This window comes from Pogonomyrmex barbatus, unplaced genomic scaffold (genome assembly GCF_055798465.1).
Source record: "Pogonomyrmex barbatus isolate J1 unplaced genomic scaffold, ASM5579846v1 scaffold12, whole genome shotgun sequence".
In the NCBI taxonomy this organism is placed as follows: Eukaryota; Metazoa; Arthropoda; class Insecta; order Hymenoptera; family Formicidae; genus Pogonomyrmex; species Pogonomyrmex barbatus.
In genome coordinates, this window is record NW_028297108.1 from 5,497,899 (window position 1) to 5,524,983 (window position 27,085).

General features: G+C 42.3%; 1 protein-coding gene across 4 annotated transcripts in view; it reads left to right on the plus strand.

Annotated features, from left to right (window-relative positions):
• Positions 1 to 27,085, plus strand: part of LOC148937666 (uncharacterized) — a 137,479-nt gene that overhangs the window by 47,651 nt on the left and 62,743 nt on the right. For all 4 annotated transcript variants that reach the window (XM_089071631.1, XM_089071633.1, XM_089071634.1 and 1 more), the window contains exon 3: positions 19,785 to 19,836. The gene's annotated coding sequence lies outside the window, so the exon portion shown is untranslated. The remainder of the gene's footprint in view (positions 1 to 19,784; positions 19,837 to 27,085) is intronic.

Sequence of the window (27,085 nt, forward strand, 5' to 3'; positions counted from 1 at the left end):
AGACACCCTTTCCATGTGCCGCAAGCGCGATCGCGAGATACCGTCGAGATCGAACCGAGCCTTCTAATTGACGGGGAGGGGGGGGGGGGGAAGGGAGGCTTAATTCGACGTGGACCAAACCATCGCGATGTAAACGGCCCATTTACCTCTTCGCCTTTCTTTTTGTTAACGACGACATTAACGGATCTAAATATATATACGTAACGCCATTCCGCGAGACCATTGCTTCGTATAATATTTATTTAATATCGAAGAAGAGTCATCTCTAAATATGCAAATTCTTCACGAGATTTTTCGCGCAGCCGTTTTTACGACTCGCTTCTTTTTAACAATATCGATATTAATGAACACGTATTAAAAATTTACGCGCCGTTGCTTGGAGTACTTTTATACGACTTTTTAATTATGTTGTTAAAATTTAAAATGGCTCCTCTCGTCGTACGAATTCTCCTCGCTTCGCTCGTATCACCTCTCAAAATTCTGTATTTTAACCGTTTGCAAATTGTTCCTTTAATTTTCTGTAATGATAGCCTCAACATATCTACCTTAGCGAACATTCTTATGGAACATATACGTTTATTAAGTATGAATAAGACGGCAATACCCGCGATAAATTATTCCTTAGCGATAGCGCGTTATAGTATCACTTTCGTGATCGTTTCTGTGTAGGTCGGGTCTCGGTCTGCAGTTATATAGGTTTTTAATCTACACCGTGTCTCGAGCAAGTCATCAGCCGATCGCATTAACCTTCGAGAGCGGAGGAGTCAAACATTACCAGGCTAAGAACACGTTCTTATCCTCATTGTTCCTGCGCCGAGGCTCCAGCTCGGAGCAACGGGGCAAGAGTAATTGAACATCAGATTCAACTGGCAAGTGCACGTCATTAATTGGTCGTTTTTGATCCGGCCTCCTATTATTATGGTTACGGCCATCGTAGATCACGTGCGAAGGGGATACGGTATCGATGTGCCGGTGCGCGAGGGAATACGTACACCACAAATTACGGAGTGCTCTCGCGAGAAAGTTTATCAACTTAGATTAAACCCCTCTCAATCCTGAAATCCGAGATTCGAGAATTCCTCAGCTTTACATTCCGTTTCGCGATCCCCCTCGGATCGGTGGTAAGTTCGCGAAATTGGTATCGAAGACTCGCAAGCCTCTCTCCGCCGTTAATTTTTAATCCTAAATAGCAAAAACGCAGCTAATTAACTCTGTCTCTTACGCAGATACAATTACGTAGACAATTAAAAGTAAAAGAAAAGATCTCAGATAAAAGTCAAGTCTGAATATTTTAAATTTCAGATTTAAAAAATATCCTTGGATTTTTTTATACTATTGATTTTTAGACACATTATGACAAAATATTTTCACACATCCTTGAAATCCTGAATTCCAGATGAATACAATCTGAGAATTACCTATGTTCCGATGGCGTGCGGAAAAAAACCAAAGAATAGAGACATTTTAAGATATTTTAAAGATATTTTAAAAATAAAGAAAGTCCATGCGTGTTGCGTGTTAAAAAAAAGAACAAAGTGTCGCTCGAGACAGCCGGATGCACGGTGCTCGTCTGGGCAATTAATAATTAATAGCCCACGGCGTTAAGAGGTGGGGACGGGAGAGACATTCCTTTAATTAATCTGGAGGCTACGTGGCCGCGCGCGAATGCTAATTACAATTTATAATTAAGCAGTTTAACTTCGCGAGGCCCCGAACGGCGGCCGGACCCGGCTACGTGCAATTAATATGATTAATCGTTCCGCGAATTGTCGGGGCCTGGGCCCCGACACCGGCTTTCTCGCCTCAGCACACACAGCATTCGCATTTAAAATCGCCCGTTGCGATCTCCGGCTTCCCTTGACTCTGCCTCGTATCAGCTTTCGAAATATCGCGGAAAAAATCCGGATGGAGGGGGGCCTTCGAGACGTTATCGAGAGAGGATCACTTTCAATATTTTTTTTTTTTGTTTGAGTAGCGGCTAGTTAGATTTCTAAGATAAGTTCGGCAATCTTTGAATCTTTGAAGCTTCATAAATCTTCTCTTCATCCATTTTTTATGTTTATCGGATCTTAGAATCTTAAATCGTTTCTGCTATTTTTAGTCTGTTTTTCGCAGCTACGAATATCTATGTACTTTTTACTTTCCGATATGACACAATAGTATTTAAATGCTCGACGCACTTTATAATTTCTAACTTATAAAATACGATTTTTTTTATAAATATAGTTATTTTATTAATCGACATTTATTTATAAATATATTGTTTAAGTAGCATTTAAAATTAATATAAAAAGAAATTATTTTTATATTCTACAAAGAACTTTTTTTTATATAAAAATTGTAAGGGGCTTCAAACAACATTTAAGCAATAATGTATTTCATCGAAGTAAAGATATTTTTCCTCGTATTATTTAAAATATTAATTTTGATAGATCTCTTATGGTTTTCCACTTCAGTTTTCCAATTACGTGTTGGCTAATAAGACAAATGTTACATCACACTTGATTTCGCGGGATCTTCCTTGATTTAACGTTGCATTCTTCTGGGGGGAGGGGGGGGGCTGCAAACGCCCGATTTTTTGGTCGGGATATACGAGCGTCTTTGATTTAGGGAACTTTCTCCTCCACTTGTGCAACGAGGTGGAGCACCGACGCGCGTTTTATGACGCGGACTGGCGCGCGAGATTTACGATGTTTCCAGATACTTTATTATTTACTTTGAGAGATTCATTTACAGATTGCATTGAGACGTTTTCTGCGATGTCGAGTGCCTTCACGTCACGGCATATCATGTCGCACGCGTGTTTGTCCACAACGTCGTCGGTATTTTATGAGGCGATCGTGAGTATAGCGACTCTCGTCATGGAATAAATAAGCGTGACTTTAGATTAATGTTAACTATTGAGATCGCGCGGCAATTAAGTTTTCTAGAAGAGTATAGGTATACGGGGGGAGGGGGGGGGGGGAATTGCTAATGTCACTGATAAAGCTGCCTTGCGCAACGGGTAATATTTTTCAAATATGAAAATGATATTTCACAAAGATATTCATAGAAGGATATCTTATACACCGCGAAGTTATATATTGCCGGTAACCGGGAGAAACATCAATTACAGCAATCTGATACTGGTGAAAATATCTGATCTCCGTGCCGGTTAATTAATCATGGCGGCCGAGTGATAGTATTAATTTCTTGTAACGCCACACTTGTACTTCGCCGAATTACTCGCAAAAAGAAAGGTATCTTTATGCGCGATCGTATTATATCCCTCAATTATCGACAACTGCAAACTCCACATCCGGCTACGTTCGCACAATCATGAAGCCGTCATGAATCTCATTCCGACGAATAAAACAACATCATTTCACGAAGAGCATAAACCTCTGCGTAAGCACGGACACACGCGATGCATTATCATACGTTGAGAAATGTAGAACCGTGAGAGATTAAGGATGTGTATGGAAACGTTAGCATGACGTCGCAACGTTTCTGGTATGCCGGTTTTTCTTATTTCATTGTACTGCAAAATCGCTGATCCAAGCTCGACGGGCTAAGCATCAAACGATGAATCTACGAGGCATCGTGGAAAATAAGAAGGGACATTAGTGTGTAAATGAGGGGTTATACGCGAGAGAGCGGAGGGAGAGGGAGATCGGCGAAAAACAACCTTCTCCCGATATTAATAAGAAATCGTTCGTTTCTGCTGTCTAATGAAGGTACATAGAGCGGAGGCTGCGCGCGTGTGAGTGCGTGCGTGCTCGTGAAATAACGCACACGTACACCGTACACGCGTACCACAATGGCCGAACGGGGGTAGGTCTGTAACGGCGGGGGGAAGAACGGTCCGGAGCTGATTGTGTTTCTCCGAATCAATATCATTAATGTAATACAGCAGAGTGTGCTTGATGAAGGCGCGACTACGCCGTTCGGAAAAATCCACAGCACTTCCCTAATCGGAGCTTCCCATCGATCCGGCGCGAGGCAGAGATCCGCGTTTCGCTTCCGATGTTTCATTTCTGTGCTCGCGAGTTCTCAAGAAGACGCGCGTGGGCGACTCTCGCGAAGCGGAAATATTATTTGACGAAAAGAGAAAGACGTTAAATTGTTTACTCTATTATCTTTTCCTCTTAACGAAGCTACAATCTTTCATTCCAATGAAGATTTATGAATATTAATTTTTTTATGCCAGGTTTATTAGCGTAAAATTATATTTTAACGAAAGTTTAATTTATATATTACTTTCTCTTTGGGTTTCTTTCGTAAAATAAATTTCATTTATAAATTGTAATTTTTTTAATATAAATTTTGAATATGCAACGTAGATGAATCGAGTAATCAGCAATAACGGAGACATGTTTTTTTTTTCCGTTCATGTTATAACAACGAAAGATATATATTGCACAGTGAAGGTACTTTTTGATCTTGTAATACTTCATGGTATAATGTATTATAATTTATTCGTAACATGCATACAACGTTTTAGGCATACCATTATTAATTATAGATCTCTACGATTACCGCTCGCAATAATTACCGCTCTTTCGTTTTTAGTTCGATTGCAACACTTTATAAACGAATCGGCTTTGTGATTAAGCCGTGACTCAGTATTCATAATCGTATTCCGTGTCCAATGCTTGACACGCCGATAAGCCGGTTGTCAATGGCCGACAAAAAAGTTCGATTTTAGATAACTACGCGCTTTGTTCATCACAGTCATGATTAGAGTGCAGATTAGAAGCGAGCGTATGCTAGCGGCGGCTTAATGTTGATACTCATAACGTATGTTAAACACGACGGCACGATGACAGCTATGTTGTCAATGACCTATGCAACAGTCTTGATTTCAAGTACTGTCGCGCTTAGAGGAAATAAGTGTGCACGAGAACAACGCAGTTAAATATAAAATTTTTCTCTAAATATAAAACTTTTCTCCTTTTTTTAATTACAGTAATAATATTTACATTGACCTAATAATTTAAAAAAAATGTTTTATAATTTTTAAGTATCGAGAAACATGATGAAAAGACTACTTTTTTTTTTGCTTGTTTGGGGATAGCTAAATATGATATATTTGTTAAGTTATGCAAAGATTTTGTATTTGCACAGAGACGTGATATTAATTATTCTTCATTAATGATTATAAACGTTGATGATACAGATGTCGCGTTTTTTTCATTTATGGTTTCGTTCACCCCCGCTCGTGATTAGAATGCAAACGCACATTAGCGCGGTCACTCGTATCTGGTGTTCTCGTCACGCTTTATCGTGACGGAGGCGCGAGGACGTTTCTTAGGTATGTAATTCATGAAAAGAATATTCAATGGAAATGCTCGGGCATTGGCAATGGATATGTCCGACGTGCACCACATTGCAATTTACGGCGATCTAATCGCGGCTAAAGTTCAGGGTCGTGCAGTCTCGAGCGTGCCCTTACGGCACGGATCATGCGTTGATCAATATCAGGAAAAACTAAATTTTTATCTTCGATTCCTACATACCCCAGTTTCTAGCTCTTTTCAAATACCATTTGCATAATATAACGTGGCAATTCCATTCTTCGAACAGCCGAATATTGCGTTTGATATCTTTGAGACTGTGTTTTGAGATTGTAAGAGTAAAAACATTGTACTTATTTTTTTTTTTCAACGATGACACAAAAATGCTGAAAATGAATACAAATATATTTTTCACAAATTTTAATTAAATGGCAAACAAAAATCACTTACATGTTTTTAAAATAGTTAATAAATTAAGTCTTTTTTTATGTTTTTTTTATTAAACGAAAGTATATTTTCCACATATTACATTTTACGTATACCAGTATTATAATATCATCTATATTGAAATGTGGAAAGTATAATCTGATGTTATTTGGGCTTAGCAGGTACAAAGTTATCCGTTATTATTACTTGCAAAACCAGTTCACGCGTCTGACTCAATTTTTATTTCCCGAATCAAGCGTCCGTATCTCATATCCTCGTATCTCGTATTCCATCCTGGAACGACCGTCGCGATAGATTCCGCTAGGTATACATAGCATAGGACGCGAGCACGGTTTGCACGCTCTTCGGAATCGGCCGATCGATAGCCCTCGCGTCTTTGGAGAAGCAGCGACATAAGAGCGAGAGATAAAAAGAAGTGTGCCATCATTGAATATTCGCAGGAGAATGTAATGGCGCATTTAAGTCTCTTTGAAAATGAAAATAAATTTAGATTGCGGTAAATTATCATTATATGGAATAATTTAAAGGATTTAATCTTCTTATTTTAAACAACGAATTTTTTAAACGAAATTTGTCTCGTTAATTTCTTGACGTGAAATGCTTTGAAGAAACATTCTATTTTTATTTTCTTTGTTGAACATTTATCGGTAAACAGTATTTTGCAATTTAATCTCGAATTGTCTTGAGAAAAGTACGGAAAACTCAATAAAATTTAACTAAACTATAATTCTTCCAATTAAAAAAAGGATTTTAAAATTTTGTTCGAAAAGTTTGTCGTGCACATTAAGATTTAATGTGTCCTGCAAATTTTACGTTTTAGTTTTCAAGAAAAATCTTTTCTAGACAAAGAGTGAAATTGACAAGTAGAACTGTGGGAGCAAAGGTAGAGCCAGAATGATGTCTCTAGTTAACATAACTACGTTGAAGAGGTCAAATCCTTTGAGAAGGATTAACTTTTCTTCGCGATATTAACTTCTGACGTTGAAGTTGCCGGCGCTACAGTGAAATTTTCCAGGGGATTATTAGCGGGGCTTGCGCTGCATCGACCGTGCGTAGAAGTCGCGAAAGCGGGGTGCGACCTTCGTGATACCTCCCGTCTCTTTCCTACGAGGGACAGTATGGCACCTTTGGCCAGGTCGGTGTGAGTTAATTAGAGGCTACTCTATATACGTACATCGTATCCCATCCTCTTTCGCCCTTGTCGTCCACTTTTTCCAACGCGGTAGTCCTCGGCCGAGCGTAGCACCGAGAACGGAGGAGCCCTCGTAAGGGCCTCGTCCTGGTGGGGGTGTCGCGATAATATCCAGTACGTGCTACAGGTCGACCGCTTATTAAAAACATCGAGTCTTGGCTAAGCGCGTCCCTTTCTACCCTTAGGGCACGACACAATACGCTCACGAGTTCACGAACGGTCGCGAGCGCGCACACATGGACAGTCATGTACGACACGCGACACACACACACACACACACACACACACACACACACACACACACACACATATGCGCGCGCGATAAGTGTGCTGTAACCCGAAAGAATGTTGCCGCCACTCGCCCTTGCACACGGGCTAAACTCGCAGCTTATTACATCCCAGGCAACCAGGCACGGGGATTATTAACTTTCGCAATTTTACGCACGGGCCTCCGATATTGTAGACCCCGCAATCCTTGTCTATTTAAATTTGCACGATCCTCTCGCCCGAGAACACGTTGCACGGAGCGGTTTCTCCACGGTATTGTTGCGTCCTGACGCAATCTCCGCAGCCGAGGCTAATATGGATATGTACGACGCCTCACGTGACTCGCATTGGTGGTGTTTACTGGAACTTATGAGAGTGGAGTTAATCCGCGAGTTATGGCTTTTATATTTAATCAAGCTTTACATTATCGATATATATATATATATATAAATATATATATATATATATATATATATATATATATATATTATATATATGAGAAACCGCTTATCTCATTACTTCAGTTTCCAAATCTAAAGTCATTTAATCTTCGCCATCGAAAGCTTTAGCATAAAATTGAATTTAATTTTTTTATTGTGGTAATAAATTCACGTGTAGTACATTCCTTCTCATCGAAAAATCTACGCTGTTTCTAAAATGTTGCAAGTGTTTTATACTTTCTCGTGATATAAATAGTCAACCTGTTATACATATCAGATCCTCGTTATTTTTAATCGTACGTGCTATAAATCAACCAGTTTAATATTTATGCATCTATCGATACGGCCTGATAGGGAGGGAGGAGGGGGAGGGGAGGGGAAATGCGATAAATCGCTATAATGATCGCCGGGTTGAGCTTGATGTGTCGCGCAGTTACCCTTCTATTGCGGTAAATACCTGTACTGCAGGAAATTGTTGCAGTGTAGCATGTCACGGTTGCAGGTGCAATTACTGCTATCTGCGTTTGTAATCGTACGTACGCCGCACCGGCGCTTTTCACAGAACAATAGAAACGCGGCCGCGGGACTTATTTATCACACACCACGCTGTAAATTTGCGCCTACTGAGATCAATTTGTTCGACGAAACGAACCTCTAACCGATTGCCTCCCTCGCATCCATTTCGCAGATTACTTTTGCCCCTTTCTTCGTCCGCAACGACGTTTCTGCCTAGCGCAAACAATCGGGCTTCCCGGTATTACGTGGTAGACGCAAAATTACAGCGAGCCTGTAATTGTGCCATTCGAGTTGATAATTGTCCGGCTCCGTACCGATTTCAGCACCGGTAACGTAGAAACTCGATGGTTAGAGTCGAGTAATATTCTCGAAATACATCGTTTATGACCCGCAATAAAAGATACATTCGGCAACGTGTGCGCAATATGCACTAACTCGATACAATCACGTGACATGCAAATGCGAAAGAAAGAGAAATTTAATTTTACTTGCCATCTTTGATAAATAGCAAATTTTTTATTTTACTTTATTGTCTGTAGATTTTCCAAAAAGTTTTATTTATACTTTTTGTTTTTATATGAATCATGAGTCTCACATAGACATGTCTAAAATAAAATTCTCTCAAAGTGATCTTTTATACGTGCGCACATCGTGCGGGGTTCGCTTCGGAAAGTAAGAGCCTCATTGAATTTTGAAGAGTTACGAGCTTGGCAACGTTAGCTCCTCCGTCGTGACAACGCTTTCGGTAATGTCACGTCTCCGCGGGGGGTTGGTAGAGTTAACGAGACGTCATAAGGGCTGAAGCATAATTGCGTCAAAGATGTATAACGGGAGTAATCGCACGCCGGTATAGTCGACTGCAACGAGCGAGGTGGAACGCTCTCACGGAGTGGAACGAAGGAGAACAAAATTACCGATAGCGAGGAGAGAGAGAGAGAGAGAGAGGGGCGTAGGCCGAGACAGAGCGAGTCTCAAAGGGGAATGAAACGGAATTAAGGAGAGAAATAGTGCGACGGGAGAAACTGCCCCTCCCCCCTCTCTCTCTCTCCATCCCCGTCACGGGGGTTGGCGACGGTTCCACGCACACAATCGCACGACGTGTGGAAGGAAGGCCAGTGGTACACGCGTTGATGACCGAGACTTGTCCCTAATTGCGCCTGATGACACCGTGTCCTCGGGGGTGGAACCGCAGAGCACCCTCCAGGCTTCTTTCCCCAGCCGCCGCGACGCTGACCCGACGACCAACCCTCCGTCACGGCACGACCAGGGAAAGTCTGGCCGGCCGGGACATGTGTCGTGCTCAAGCATCCGGAAAAGCACACCGGGTTATCTAGGATCCGGACCAAAATACACCACGCACACAGGAGGGTTCCTCGCGCTTCTCTTTCACCCATCTTCTTTTCACTTTTTCTTCCCGCCGATGGATTTGTGAAAGCGACAAAATCGTCGCCTTTATTTGTATCGCGTTTCTACTTAGAAACTCGACTGACCGAGCGATTATGCAAGAAATTCTTATTCTACAGAGAATTTATTTTATCGCACGCGAATATTAAAATTGTTTAATTTAAGCTTACGTCATATTTTATTTGCGCGATACCAAAAGCTGATGGTTTGTGAAAGAGAATGAATGAGATATTGTTCAAATGTAATACTACGACTTGGCGACATTAAATTGATAAGCAGAAAATGTCTTCTAATAAAAGATTCCGTTTGCCGGACGCGTATCGTACCTAATGACTGCTAGATATCATTATTCGCTTTGAAGAGAAACTTTGTTACTGAAGAAGGATATTCAACTGTTTCTAATGCTATAAGCTTTGAATAAACTCGAATAAAAGGCTTGTGTGACATGGAAAATAATCGAAGATGTATACTACGAGAGACAAGATTTCTAGTAGACGTACATATAATATCTTTGTGAATTTTCCTTTTGATCATGTTGCTGTAACTCATGACTTGGCAGAATTAGACATAACGTCTGCCTTACTTCCTTTTTCCTTATAAAATAATAAAAGTAAATTCTTATTCAATAACCATAATCGCGATATTTAAATGTTAAATGCCAATTTTCCTCGGGATGGGACCACAATACGTAATAATGCGACGTCGATCGATTAACCTAACCGGCGGTCAGTCTTGGGGGTTGAATCGGGAATGAGTCTCGCGGAGGAGCGATGCACCGAAACGAAGATAGAACGTCGACCAGGCACGTTATGAATATATTATATCTCCGGCTGCAAGGGATGCTGGCACATGCGCCGATTGGGTGGCTCCACCCTGTCTCCCGCCGGGACACTGTCTTCCTCTCACTTCACCCTAGGTCTCGCTCCCTCCCGGAACCCTCTCGCCTCTGCTTGCGCTAATTATACATGCGCTAACCAACCCACCTCCAATGAGGCCCGACCTGTCGCCCTCTCCAGAGAGGGTTGAACCATTCTTGTCCTCTCCCGGAGGCTGGGTGGAGCGTGGACCTGCTCTCAGTGTCTACCACGAGCCTCACTTTGCTTAATTACGTGGAGGCGTTAACTAACTTTCGCCCACCCATGCTTTGCAACCCTTTGCTCGTTTGGGAAAGGGAACTAACGCCCGTTGATTGGCTCCTGCGTCCCGGTAATTCCAATTCCACCGGAGAAAACGGCTATTCTGAATGGTTAATTGTGCGAATTACCTGCGGCTTTTGGTGTACTCGAGATGATTTGAATATCACGGAACTTGGAGATGGTACGCTCATCTTCATGCCTTTAATCGTGGTAGCTTTATACATTATCATAGATAGCGCAAAAGTATATTTTATAACTTTTTTTATTCTAATGATATATATATATATATATAAATAAATCGAAATATGAGATAATTTATTCGTGAACATAACATTAATCAATTATTTTCAAAATTAACGTTTAATAATAAATATATAATTACTGAAGTCCCTAACTCTCATACTTATCAAGAGTAATTGAGTAAATTGAATTTTCATAGTGATAAAGTGATAAATTTTCGTAAGTGATAAATTTTACTATTATTATCGTCTCTTGCCATATATACGATGCATGCATTGTCATTGTAATAGTTTCCATTTGAAATCGTTATTGTACTGGAATATCTTACATCTGAAATCCATCTGCCAATTGGGCGGCCATCTTGGCCAATTTCTCGAACTCTGGAAAAAGCGAACGCCGCTCTTATTATAATTTTAACTATTAGTTTACATCATTCTTGTCACGTTTGCCTCGTCCCACCGACCTAATTCTCGACCACGAATGAGCTTCTACAATTTCTACGAATTCGAGAGAAACTCGTAACTCGGTACTCAGAACCGACATGTGTAATCGCATTCAATTCGAAATAATTAAACGTGATTTATAATCATCAAAGAAGGTCAAAATATTTGTGAATATCTTTGACGTTTGTATAATACATTGGAAACAGATAGTGACACGAAAAAAATATGCATTTAAATCTCTGTTAGAAAAATGATTATTCGATGATGTTAGACAGAGATTTGCAATCTTGGTTTTTAACATATTTTTTATGCATATTTCTATCTTTTCAAAAAGTGATATACTACGATGCATTGATTGTCCACAATTGTCGCTTGTGTGCCATCTTCCATCCCTATTTTAACATTTGATATTCACATGATAGATATTCATTCTCGAGAATATTTTTAACAGACATTCCGCAAGAAGTAACGATCACGTAACGTCCAATTTATGACAGTACCACGCGCGAGCTGCCGAGATAGAAGATTTCCCCGCTTTAGCTCGCTCCTCGTTTCCATGGTGGAAATGACCGAGACGAAGCCGCGCAATGCCAGGGCAACGGGATAAATAAAAATAAAAAAAAAAAAAAAGAAAACGAGTGAGAAGAGTGAGTACGCGCAAATACACGGCATCTGGATGAAAAAGAAAGACAAAGGAAAGCGCGATGACGGAGGGGTCGGAAAGGCGGAGAACGGTTGAAGACGGAGGGTGATGGTGGCGGTAGCGGAGGACGAGGGATCGAACCTCTTTTCCCTTCGCGGAAGAGGCCAGGAGAGAGCCGCGAAACGCGGATTCGACAAATCGAAGTGTGTGCTCCTCGAAGTGTGCGCGGACGGGGAGATAGCGAGGGGGGTGAGCGACTAGCGGGGCAAAATGAGGTACCGCGGGAGACGCAACTGTGCGCGGTGAAATAAGAGAGAACGAGGGAGAGAGAAAAGGAGAGACGAAGCGAGGGTGGCGGTGTGTATGCCGCCTTCGACGCGCAGGCCCTATGCAAAATAGCGGGGCTGGTGGGGTGGCAGAGCCGTTGGAGACCCCCCGGAGCCGTGCGACGGGGCAAACAACCCCTTAGTTCTGCCGTAGTAGCGGCCGCAGACGCCCCCACCACGTGTGCGTGTCGCGCGAGACGCCTCTCGTCGTCGTCGCCGTCGTCGTCGCCGTCGTCGTCGCCGTCGTCGTCGTCGTCGTCGTCGTCGTCTTCGACGTAGCGCCACTTTAGACCGGAAGTTCGTTCGGGCCCCCCAGTTTGTTTGCCTCCCCTTTGACGAAGACTCCCTTTTCCCCCTTCCTCCCCCTCCCCCATGTAGCACCAACTGGATCTGGTACCGACCGATTTTCCTCGACCTTTCGCGAACAATGAGGGTCTACGGCTCTCGAGATCTCGAGTGAAGATTAGTGTGAACGTGTAATATCGAAAGCGCCGAGACCTCGGGATCCGTGCGCGAATGAAGGGACATCCTTGACGAGGGATGCGATGTTATGGGTAACCGAACTTGGCGGAATTGACTCTGAGTGAATGAGGTAAAACTAGAGTGATGTAAATAAAATTAATAAAAAATCGCGCTCTCCTCTCTCTCTCTCTCTCTCTGTCTCTCTCTCTGTCGCGAGATCGCGCGACGTGGTTCAAGTTCATTGCGGGAATCAATTCGATCGGAAATCGATGATGTCGCGCCGGAACTACGGGGCAAACCTTACTTCGTCTTCGCGAAGCCAAGAACGTTGTTTGCCGTGACGTATCTTCGCGAATGAATATTGCATCGCTTCAGATTCACAATCGTGAGAAGTGCGAAAGTGAGATTAGCGATAACGCACACGATCGCAAGTGATACGGTAATCTGAATTGCTGGTTCGCTATCGTAGTGATATCATGGTTGAATTTCGCTAATCGAGACAACGAGGAAAAATATCGTGTGAAAATATTTACGAGCAACACACAGAAGCCCCATCAGCGCGTGCAATTTCCATTTTTTATCGCTCATAAACTATGCATACATAACGTACATGATACACTTGCGAAAGAAAAAAAATAAAATCATTTGAATAATAAAATAAAATCATTTGCTCAGGACGGCGTTTAATTAATACGTTTGGCTACTCTCGTAAATTACACACGTAAATACACGAGAGACACCATCTTCACGGGATTCTCGATAATCGACGGTCCCGAGATTCTCACAATCGGGTAGCTGACGACATCGAATTCTCCGGGACGGGAGTACCCGGAGGATCCGCGGGAGATCCACGGGACGAGAAGGAACGAATGAGTGACGGCACGCGCGCGAGAGGGAGAGAGATTAAAAATAGGTAGAGATGTGTTTGATTAATCGCCGATCAATTAACAGCCTGCGGGGCCCGGAGGCGGCTGGCATTACGTCATCGGGCTCGCAGCTCGCAGGCAAGGCTCCTCTCATTAATTAGTTATTAACGGCGCGCTACGGTAATTACAGATGCAAATTGGTCCCAGTCTACGATCTACGCCCGTCATTATTTCCACAGCGATTTCACAATCTCGCCGTCGCGCCGCGCTACCCCTCCCCCCTCCCCCCCCCCGTCCCGTCGTCCGGCTCGACGCGAGAACGCCGCCGCAACGTCGTGAAAAAGTGCGCGAAGGTGGAAGGTCGAGGTAAAGACGAATCGTCTTGGGACGAATCGAACGAGTCAGAGTTGCGGATTCAAGCGGCAAACGCCTCTTTGTGAGAAAGAGAGAGCCGGTTCTCTCCCTCTCTCTCTCTCTCTCTTCCTCTCTCTCTTTTTTTCTCTCTCCTCTCCGAGGACCATCTGGCGTAACGAGCGCGTGCGAACAATTCAGTGGACATTTCGAGAAATTATTTACGACGCGAGAATGTGCACGAAGTGAGACGTGCATCGATAAAACCCGATCCTCGTCTCTTTGTCGCGCTTATGTAAACTATATACGGTAATACGCGTATATATATATCTCTCTCTCTCTCCTCGCATTTAATATTTTAGCGGAGTAAAGGAGAGACCTTTTTGATGTTTACTGCCGAATCTTTCGAGGGACAGGGATGGATATAAATTAAATGGAAATTCCAGGTGGAGGAGAGACGAATCGCTTTCGCGCGATCACTTTTGCCGCTTGACGCAAACTCGCGCCTCACGGTGTACGCAATGTGCGCTTGTTCGAGAGAAATTATTCGCTGTCCAGGATTATTTAAGGCCGCGCGTTTTCTTGAATAATGTGTAATTCGATGAGCCGAAACCGCGGCACGGTTCGAGGCGGGATCCATCTTACGCTTATTGGCAGAACGCCAAAAAACCGACATGCGATGATGGGAGATCGAGGTAAAAGACGTATCGCGTATCCGTATTCTCCTATCGAGAATCCACCAAAGCGTTTATTTCGAGAGACCGGCCTTTTGTTCCCTCCGCGTAACGCGTATTCCCGCATTACGATAAAAACGGCCGGCGATCGGCCCTCCATTGGCCAATTGCCATGAAAAAGTAATGGCGAGGAGAAAGATTGAATTTAAGATGAATCGCCCGGTGACAAACCGAGTGTTGACTTACGATTTAGCGTCTGACCTTTGAGAAACAAGATTCTCCCTTTAATGTCGTAATCGCTTCTGCAAATAACTCGTAGATTTATCTCAAGCTAACAGAAGGTCTTTCTAATTTATTAAATTCATTTCTAATAGTTTCTTTGTTAATAATTTTATTTATTTAAAGACACATTGACGTACAAAATTTATGTCTAATTCAATTTTAAGTCTTATACACTTTTTCGAGAATTAATTTTATCACACAATCTACAATTAAATAAGATTTATACGAACGTAATTATTATCAGTGTGTGTGTGTGTGTGGGTGGGTGTGTGGGTGTGTGGGTGTGTGTGTGTGTGTGTGTGTGTGTGTGTGTGTGTGTGTGTGTAATATTGTGAATATAATTATTATCGTGCAAAAAACTCGTAACAGTTTAAACGTTTGTAAGCCTTTTACGTACATTAGACCTTTCGAATACAAACGTGGTGAGAATGTAAAACATACCCGGCTCGCTTTTCATTCCTCCGTTGTTTTGTTCTCTCGATCGCGTTCGTCGATCATCTCTCTACGATCTACGATCGGTCGCGGCGCCGCTGCCTGGCGGGAACGAGTCGCGCGATAATTACGATAAAACCAACGGCGGCGCGGACCGGAGTTAATTATTCAACGCCACGCATGCGCACCTACGTCGTGTCCCACAAAGGGAAATGCCTCGGAGCGATAGCCCTTCGACGGTAGAATTTCGATGAAATGCGCGTGGATTGATAGAGAACGATGGGACACAACCGAAGCGATCAAAGTTTCATGGAAAGAGATCAGGATCAATCTGAATCGATCGGATCGTCATCATAGCTTTCGATGATCGAGAAAATTCGTTCGAATGGAAAGTTCAACTGTTATTCATACTTTGTACTAGAACCTTTCGTATTTCGCTATTTTTTTTTCTTTTTTTTCTTTAAATTTAGTTACGCTGCAAATCAATATTTTTAATATGTCAGACGTCACGATATTAAATGTGATAACGTTTTACATGCGCGGATATTGCACATTTATATTAATGTAGGATAATATTTTATATCACTGTACGCTAAACGAAATCTTTTTTTCTAATCTAATCTTTTTTTTTCCTTTCTAAAAAAGAAAACAAATTTCCTCTTTGTTCCATATCGATGTGTAAAAAAAAGTCAACGATTTCTATTTTTGCTATTATATGACTGTTTCGAAGTAGAGGCTGAAAATTATTCCTTTGCATACGTGATTTTAAAGGAAACTTGCGGAATTCATTCCCCCGTCAGGCATACAGAGTTCGTTCCACTTTCGAAAAAATCGCTTGCGACGCAATAAAACTCGGCTCACTCGGTCTTTTACACCGCGTGCATGGAAAGAAACGGTCCCGCGCTTCCTGCCGTGGGCTCGCCGCGGGTTTACGACGTTTTGGCGAAAATCGAAGTGCCATCACCGGGAGGAGATCGGTAACGATTGCCATCCTGTTGATTCGCGAGGGATTCAGAAGCCTCTGGCGGGGGATCACCGCGGGCGGTCCACGGTCTCTCGGTGGATTCGCGGTGATGGGCGAGGGAGGAAGGAGGGGGGGGGAGGGGGAAGGGGGATTGAAATCTCCCGCCGCGGAGGGGGCAGGAAGTTGTTTTGTCCTTTACCATTCGGATCGACTACTAGCACGCTGAAATCGGCGGAACGCCGGAGAAAGGGGCGGATGTAGGCGGTCATTCGTTGCTGTTTATTAATTCGAGACGAGGCGAGATGCGTCCACTTTGTGCTCGGTTCGGTTGCTCGTTTCGCCCACGCGCTCGTCACTGTGTTTCTACCCGACACATATGGCGAACGCGTGCACGCGCGCGCGCGCGCGCATACACACACACACACACACACACACACACACACACACACACACACACACACACACATACATACGCGCGCGCGTTCGCGTACGACGCTAATGCGCGACATCGCGAATAAAATACGTCCGGAGAAAAAGGGAGAAAGGAGCAGAATCGAAATTGCCGAATGAAGATTTTTGAGAGGCATCTAAAAGCGTAGGTTGAAGGGGTAAGGGGTAGGGGGTGCGTGAAACTCGCGAGGGGGATATCGTAAAGACGACGGTAAAGATACAATAAGCTACTAGACTGTCGCTGCGATGACTTTTTCCCCGACGACGGCATCCGCAACGTTACTTTATTGACGACAATCGTAATGAGACATCTGTCCTCTAATCATGCGATATTCCAGATCGTTAATAACAACGATTTTACTATGCGACGTGAATTATCGCGCATAAAAAAACACGATTAATGATGTTTCGTGGATGCATATATTTATCCGATGATATCATACGTAAATATAGGAAATTAATTTTGTCTCACGTATATTACGCGTCAAAAAGAATAATGTCATTGATATTCAAAGTTCAAAAACGCCAGATTTAAATTAGCAAATACAGATGAATCATTAATTAAGAATCTTATTCTTTCTGTACAGATGAATCATTAATTAAGAATCTTATTCTTTCTCGTATATGTAAAACGTAATAAGTATTAAATTCAATGTATATTGATCGTTGTTTTAGAAGCGATAAATGTATGCTAAGTTTATTCTGCATAGTCACTTAAATAGATACAATGTGGGGCCAATAATTTGTTCATTATCTCACTCGCAAAAATAGTGAACATGATGGCAATTCCATAAAGCTCAGTAGCATTTATTAGCCATACCTGACTTTTATAACCGCTGTAAAGCTATAATTACATTTGTGTCCCAAAACCGCGTGTTTTTAGACTTGTTAATGGATTCTTGCCAGAATGCTGACATGGTGCGGATACAAAGCTGTTCGATGGGTCAGGTATATAAAGAGATGTCTGTCACTTATCCACTTGCGTCTTAACTTGGAGAATTCCTCTATCGATTCCTTTAAAAACCGATAAGCCGCATCATTGCGGTTTTACAAATGGAAAAATTCATGCCGCTTGTTTCACTTAGCGGTCTATAACGGTTATGATGCATTCCTCTTTTCGGGCGCTAGAAGACATTAAAAATAACTGTCTAAAGGCACTCGCACACGTTCCGTCTCACGTTACGATCGCATATCTCTTTTAACGGAGCGAGAAATAACGAGGCCGATACTCGAACACGTCGTTATACAAAGCTTTTTTTTTTTGGATTTCAGGAACGTATGATATCGACGGAAATAGCCGTCCGCCTCGGTAACCGAAACAACTGGCAGCCAAGCAAATCGCATTTATTATACGAAAAATAGATCGAATTTCTTCCTCATCTAAAATTAAAGACCGATGGATTTTGTCTAGCTTACAAAGTATGTTAAGAATGTGTTTTTGCGTTATCACGAAGTGCCATTTTTTTACTTTTCCTGGCTGTGCGCCACAGTTTTTCTATCGTCAGAAGTGATGATATTAATAATTATTTTTTTATATCAATTTATTTAGTATTTCAGATTCATATATTTATTGCTTCACAAGTTAATTTTAAGGGATCTGCTTTTCTGTGATTGTAAATTAGAAAAATAAATAAATTATATATAGAATAATTAATTACTTTGACATGAGGAAATTATAAAAATAATATTATTTAAATTAAAATATTATTAAATCAAAATTTACAATTTATTCTCTTTACACAATTTCGTGTTTAATAAACATATTTAAACGACCGAAGTGCGTGGAGAAGGTAAACGAGCTGTGCACCTAGGTTTTTAACTGCGAGCTTAAATCCCGACTTCGTAAACAAATCCCGAGGGGAGGGGGAGGGCTAAGCGCGCACGTGGGCACCTGCATTATGGAAAGGAAGGTTCATGGTTCTGTCCTAAAGGAGCGAGAATTACGGTCCTGACCGTAAAGCTTAAAAAAATATCCCGATCGAGACGCGCGCGGCGGATAACGAGGTCGGACCTCAGGGGCACCTTCCGCGCCCGGGGAGAGACATCGATGGTTATTATGGACAACACCATGGGGACTCGTGATATGGCCATTGCATTGCTGTAGATCCGCAAACTCCGCTCTCCCTCCCTTCTTCTCCTCCTTTTCCTCCGTTCTCTTAACGGCCGTAAAAAATGATTCTCGCGGCGAAGGACATGTAAATTTATGAAGGCCCGGGGCCTTACGGTCGACCGTCATTCGCGCGCCCATACCCCTGCGGCCGACCCGGCCGCATTGTTATGCTAACAATTAATTAATGTCGCTTTAATTGCGCCGACAGCGCGTCACGCTTCCTCCCCCTTCCCATTCCGCGCTCGCGTTTCGTACACCCCGCCGCCTTCATCTTTCAACACACCGGCGACGATCTTCTCTTCTTTAACGCTTTCGAGAAACGGAAATTATGCTGATTAAGACGGCCCATTGTTTCTGCCGCTCATTGTTGCCTCTTCGGGTGTTTAAAGAACCGCTAAAGAATCTCTCTCGTCGTATTTTTTTCTTCCCGCGTGCGTACGAGAGGACGATTAGAAACGGAGCTCGCCTCGCGCGCATTGTCTCGTAATGCGCATTGTCAGCATCTCTGGCGCGACGTCTTTACGCAACGCAAAACGCCATTGTCAAGTTTGATTAATTATTGTTTCGTAATTACATATTTTAGGACATACACATGCGCATTTTGAAGTAAACCTTAATTAAGATTTATTTAGTATTTCTTCCTCTCCTGGAACTTTGCCTATTAGATACTAGAATTAATAATAAACCAACATTCAGGATATATAATTTACTCGACTGGAAATTATCATATTGATTTGCCTGTATTAATAAATATTAATAATGTAATATCATTAATGCACAGTTAATACCGAGTGCGTACGATCATTATTATTATTATTATTATTAAATCATTACGCAATTGATCGTATCTTTTTTTGTTGCAGGACGTAAGAGGGATCGAAAGAGCGTAGATGAGTTCTACTGTCCGCGTCCTCGGTAAGTCGCAAACTCATGGCAAGAACGTGGCGAATTATGATTAGGATCACGCGGATCAGGAATCGCGCACAGAATCGCGCGACATCGTGTAAAATGTGATCGGAAGCGAATGCAGGAGGGGGGGGGGGGTCCTTCGCGTCCGCGCTTCTCGCCTTTCTCTCTCGGGGGAACCGGCTAATTATACACGCAGCCCGAGAATGCCGCAACTCCAGATACTCCGATGCGATGCGTCACCGAAATGTTTAACAACTCGCCGCCCGCGCGAACATTAACGACCGCGCCTTCGGATTCCGCGCTACGAGCGTTTTATCGGCTTTGCATCCTTTGCTCTTCTAGGAGAACCGGTTCTATCTTTGGCAGCGTGCGCCGTCGAGCGTAACAGATCTTGCGCCCTCCCCGATGAAAGAGGCCATTTGGATCGATCGACACTCAAAAACTGAGCTGCAACTTGGAAAATAACATATATTACGATCGCGCCGCAAACGTCAAAACAGATCTTACGCAGACTATACTTTTCGCATAAGTTTGATTATAGTTTTCGATATTTGTGGATTCGTTACGTTTGACGAATTGATTTATTCGTTTTGACGGGACGGCGTTACTTCGTCATAGTAAAACATCAATTATATACAGTTATATATAATTTTTATAATCAAAATAATATGCTGTACATTAGGCTCTAATGCTAATTTTCAAAATGAAATTGGTCTATCTTTTTGAAATATCTTGTTTCTTTGCATAATGATTTTACTATTGATGCATAGTCGAATGTGTGTTGCGCGTGTGTACGTACGTATATGTGACGTGTAAAATCTTTGAAGAATTTGATATTGTGTAGTGTACTTGTGCATTTATCTAGGACTGGTCTTTCACTAAACACATACAAGCTATTTGTATGATTTGTATTATATAGCAAAGTTATATCGTCCTCGAATCTCCGTAAATTATCAGTGTTCTGATTTAAACATCCTCTTAATTATGCAAATATTATTAAAGTCGCTAAACTATGTATCTATAATCCGTTCAATGAATTTAAATTGACGAATTTATAACCCTGGCTCTCGTAAACTTCGGCGAGATCATAAAATTCCGAGCGCACGATTACCGGTGTGGACTCGTCCACGCAGCACTCTCTCGTTCTTTTTCCTCCTCTCGCTATTAAGTCCGCATCTGCATTCGCGGCTCTAAAACCGAATCCGCATCTCCGCGAGTTCGCCACGCGGCATTCACGGAGAAAGTAACCGGATTGAGAAGTAATTAGCAGCCAGGCAATCTGGCGTATTCGTTTTGCGTGTTCGACTCCGGGCTCGCATTCCGTTTTACGATATTATAATGACTCGCCGCTAATATCAATTGATCGCGTGCACGGCGCGTCTGAGCCCGATACCGATCTGCGACTAAATGCAGATCGCACGATCGACGAGCGACGAGTTAATTGAACGGCTGATCGTAGGCCTCACCGCTTGAGCATCGACGCCGATACGAAAGCCGACGATTGACGCGCGTTGCGCAACGTCCTCGCGCTCGCGCGGAATTTGATTAATGAACCGCGCGCTGATTAATGAATGTAAATGGGCTTCTAAGCGCGCCCTCGCGAGCGTAAACGGGCGCAAAAATGTAAACTAGAGGCGGATTTTCGTGCGACAAACACCCGGATCGATCGGTCGTTGAAAGCACGAAAGGGTCAGCCCCGAGGAGTCTTCTCGGATCTCACTCGATCGGGGTTCGCCCCCGAGTCGGTGGTTTCTCCTCGTTCTGCGCCGGGACGACGACGACGACGACGACGACGAGCGCGTAGGAAAGCGAGAGAGGCGGAGGAGCAAGGAAGAGGCGAGGGGGTAGGAAGGAGACAGGCCGCGACCGCGCGCCTCCGGACTGCGCCTCCTCTTCCCCATAAATACGGATTTAGTCGTGCGGTTTACGACCGAAAACGTGTCGAGCCTCGCGAGCAGAGCCGCGCCTAAATTATTAAAGTCGTAAACGATCGAAATCGTCGTTAAGCGCCGCGCGAAGAAACCCATCGGGGGCTTGGCCTCCCTTCCCCCTCCTCCCCCGCGTCGTCCCCGACAAGGATCGTTTTTCTCGAGGTTTCATTGTTAGGCCGCCGTCAAGCGGGATCCCCGATAGCGCCTGGGCAGAACGCGGGCCCTGACACGATCTGTCGTAGGCGAGACAGTAAACGGGCTGATCGCCGCGATATTCCGCGATGGACTTCTGCGAACCGTCCGTGTAGATTAGGCTCGGAGACGCGGTAAGGAGACACTTACGATGGATAATCACGCGGTGACTGCGCGTGCCAGTCGTGCTGGAAGATCGATCTCTCTTGCTAGCCTTATTTCAGCATCAACGAAAAATGACATGATTTTTCTCGTCTCGTTACCTGTTCGCGCACATGCAACACATCGGAGACGCTCGTTGTAACGAGGACTCGCTCTTGTACGGAGAATTTGTATTGGGGAGATCGCAGAGGCGTGTACGATGAAAAACGTATGAATATGTAACGAATTTTAGAATCGAGTTCTTTTTATTGGTATACTCAATGCTCTACTTATACGCTGCAACAACGGCATTATTTATAAAGAGGATTAAAATGGTAAGAGAGAGAGAGAGAGAGAGAGAGAGAGAGAGAGAGAGAGAGAGAGACATATTTGAGCGGAATCGAGCTTAAGAAAATAGATCGGAATTCGTAATAGGTAATTGCGCGAAGCGACGTAAAATAAAACGGCATAATAATTAATGAATCGAAGATGAATTGCGATAAATCTGTGCGTTGTGATTTAAACGTCGCGCTAATGTCGGAATACGCGAACAAAGAAGTGCGAATATATAACATTAGCATATTTGCTAGTTATCCGGGTTTGTTCAAGGTGTTGATCGACCATAATCATTACTTAGATAATTACTAGACCGTCGTCATATTTATTTCTGTAGATGCGTCCGTGGCAAAAAGTCCGAAACAACGCGTCACGTTTCCTCGACGAAGTGGAGATGTTGCAAGAAACACGATTAAAATTTGTAATTAAAATCAGTTGTGGTATATTACCTACAGACAATGTAGCCGACGAATTGCAACGTGGTTAGCTTACGGCACGGAGCAGAAGACGGGCAAAAGATTTAATTGCTACATAATTGCCTGTTATTATCCCGATGATTGACGCGACGTGTTTTATTGCCGTTGCATCGCCGCGCGATAAGCATTCAAATTGAAACGCGATTACGTAACGCGGTCATATCGGTGCGGTTCGAGCAAGGAAACGCGCCACGGTGTCTTAAAATAAGGACGAGACGGCTCCGTTTAACCGCGGAATATAAAAAATATGAACCGCTATCGTGCGCGCGCGCGCGAGCATCACACACCCGAGATTGCTATAAATATCTTTCCCAAGATTTCCTTATAAATAGAACGGGGAATAATTTAGTTGCACCTTCGCGCACTGTTTTTCTCGCCTGCGCGTTAAACGAGGTACATCCCGTAATGGCGCTTAAGGAGTCTTCCTTTGTCGGGCCTCGTTACTTTGTAATTTACTGCTTCCCTTTGAACGTCGCATTAAGGATTTCCTCGCGGCACGGGCGAGAAAGAGAATGCGGGATCGCGTGTAACGATGATACATGCAAGCGTATCGCGTCGCCGTATCAGAGCACGAGTGAAAAAAAAAAAAAAAAGGAGGGATGGGGGAAGGAGACGGGAGTGTACGGGTGTCGGGGAAACCGACCACTCAGTTTTTCGACGGCGATCCTGATTTTGCGGATCATCTTCAAGTCGAAACACGTGTAACAAGCGCGCTTACCTCTAGTTTTCTTATCTCGGACAACTTCATGAGATATTGATGGCATCTGTCTTCTTTATGCCAAAGAAATACGAAACTTTTCCGGATCGATTACTGTTATAATTATAATTAATAATCAATGTTACCGATATCATAACTAGATTGAAATATTCATATCATTCTCTCATTATCTTATTTATAGATTGAAGCATTTTGAGAGAACATTTAACATAGGTTTCTTTTTTACGACTGTTTTTACGCATAATTTTAATGCCTTTTCGTAATTACTTGTTAAATTAAAATTACTGTATATTATGAAAATGACAACGGAACATTTTCATTGCGGATAACTTAATGAGAGGTCGTAAATTTACCATATACGTTTGTCTGCTAAGATGGATGTTAAATTATTTTCCTGCAACATTATACACTAGTAGATATAAATCATTTAACAAAAAAGAAGATTGTAAAAATAAGTATATACAACAATAATAATCGATACTTATAACAATCATTTTTATCTGTCATTTTTTTTTTTATTAATACTTTATTAAACATATTCGCTTGTAATAAAACAGATATAAAAGAAGGATTGAATAAATGAGCAAATAACTTAAATAAATAAAGATATTAGAAAGCCGGACGTCGGACTAAAAAATTTGAGTATAAAAAAAGAAAAGAGACGTAAAGAATATCCTTTCTCTGGATCATCGCCAAATTCCGAATGCGCTACTTCGAAACATTATTTTTAGGTCTATTAATCTATAGTACAAAAAAAAAGTCTTCTACAACACTCTTGTTTTCGTAGAAAAAGATTCTTCGCATTGGATAATTACACTTAACAGTAAACAGATTTGTATCTTGATAGAATTAATTAATTTCCAGGATATTTCTATGTAAATGTATGAGTCTCGGATAAAGATATGCGAATATTAATCCCAGCGATGTGACTCGAAGCAAGCAAAATTTTGTGGCGGTCTTTTCTTTTCGCAAAAAGAAATGTCGTCCGCTTTTCCGACGCACACCTGTCAGAAGTTCTGTCCGGCACGTTTGTGATTAGAACCGGAAATTCCGGGAAGAGCGAACGGGCGGCAAGAGATGCATGTCGGGCTACCGCATCACGTATCGAAGATAGGTGGTACGCACTAGGAGGTGACTGACTACAAAGAAGCGAAGTCAATTTGCAATTTAAATCCGTCGGCGTACGTGTCCGCGGGTCATTCGATTGCCGCGCCGCGCCGTTCGCGACGATGATCTCGCTGAACCTGGATAGATTCGATAACGGCGAGCGAGATCGAGAGTCGTTCGACTGCATTTCGAAGATTCACACGGCTCGTAGTCCGTCTATCTGCGGTTCCGAGGTTCGTGACCCGAGAGCGTTTCATAGACGACGGCATCCCTGAACGCCCTATCGCGCCGAAGTGAGAATCTCTCGATATCGCCGATTTTATCAATCAGCCGTGTATATTCCTGCATCGATTCTCTGCGTTTGCGTACTATACGCTTGGTTTGAATGGCTTTTTTTATTTTATTTTTTTGTTTTTTTTTTTTTCCAGAAAAGAAATATTATATTTGTGAGATCGATTTGTGTATGAGGATTTCTATAAATTAAGTTAAAATAAGTGCAAATTTCTTTGTTAAAGTTGATAAAGATATGAGAATTTTCTCGTTTATAAGACTTTTTTATAACATTTTTTTAATTAATGTTTTAAATAAAATTTCTTACTTTTTTGCAAAATTTTTTTCGAGAATAAATACAAATGTGCCTTATTGCTTTACTACTACTTGCAAACTAAATAATATTCAAAACTGATATACAATTTTTTTCTATATAGTAAAACAAATAATTTTTTTTTTAATATTCATATAACATAAAATATAAATATTAAAAATATTACTGTATTTTTATTGACTTGTTTCTACATGTTCAAATTACAAATTAGACATCTTATAGTAACATCAGATGCTTTGTATTGAAAAAAAGTACTTGCATAAAAACTGCATACAGCTTCTTGCGTCGCTCTTGATCTTGTAAAACGGACACGTTGAGCCTCGAATTAAGAGACTCTAGAGAATAAGTCTGAAGAAAGTTTGGCTTAAGATCCTTCAAGAGCAGAATCTCTTTCTCCGTTCTCATCTTCTCTGTCTTCTTTAACCTCCAGTTTCTTCAGTCTTTTTGCAAGAGCCAAGATAGCTCGCGTAATCGGTTTTTGTCATATTAATTGACTCTGACAGAACAACACTGACGGAAAACACCTCGATTACGATAAACATCGGGTACAACCGCGAAGTATTGGCCACTCGCTGCGGAACAACGTGTCTTTCCAACAAAAACTCAAGCGAAAGCTTCTTCGTCCACTTTGTATCGCTCATCGGGAAAACGATTGAGGTCAGTTACGCTTCGGTTTCACTTACTTCACCGCGTAACATCAAAACCCATTCACCCTTGATCTGACAAAAAGCTGCGGGCAACCCTCTAATTACGGGGACGCGCGATCAAAACAAACACGCGAACTCGCGCAGCTGAAGCTAACGCGATATTTTTCGTTTTCGTTTCCTCAAAGACGCGAGGAACTTCCGTGCCAACGGAGACGATTCAAACAAAGGAAGGGGCGGTCACCCCTCCAGGCTCGTCTTTTCTCGAGTAATGCCATCTCTTATGCATCCCGTAACCCTCCCCCAACGCCCGTTGTCGCCAATGTTTTCCAGCGTCTCTCTCTCTCTCTCTCTCTCTCTCTCTCTCTCTCTCTCTCTCTCTCTCTCTCTCTCTCTCTCTCTCTCTCTCTCTCTTTCTCTCTCTTTATGCTCCCTCGTGTTTTTCATCTTTCTCGGATGCCTTCTCCCTATCTTATCCTCTCCCTCTCGTACTGTCTATCTCTCTTTCCTTCGCGACTCACCCCTATGTCGATATTTCCCTATCGATTGATCCGCAAGGAAGCATCCCTTCCATCGCTCTGTACGGGCTTCTCTTTTATCTCTCTTTTCCTTCTGTTCGATCCTTTCTTTATACGATGAGCCAACCGGTCTTCCCCTCTACCCCGCTACCCTACTCTTAGCTGTTTCTCTATTTTCTATCCAAAGCCTCCGACTCCTTCTCTTGCTTATTCGTCTCCATTCAACGTGGGATATATCGAAACGTTCTATACCATTTTTAGACCTGGATTAGGATTAAAGTGGTCCATAATCTAATTTTTTTTATTTCTTAACCAATAATACATTAATAGAAATTTGTGATACAACTTAGGATATTGATGCCTTTATATAAAAATCTATTTTCACACTGTGAAAAAATTTAAATAACATACATATAAACAAATATATAAATGGTATTATATAAATAATATGTTAACATTTATATCTAAAAAAATATTTATACAATACAACATGTAATAATAAATATAAATTTAATCATATTTTTCGTACATTAATTGTTTTTTATAATGAATGAGAGAAGATGTATGTTTAGAGGATCACAAATTCGT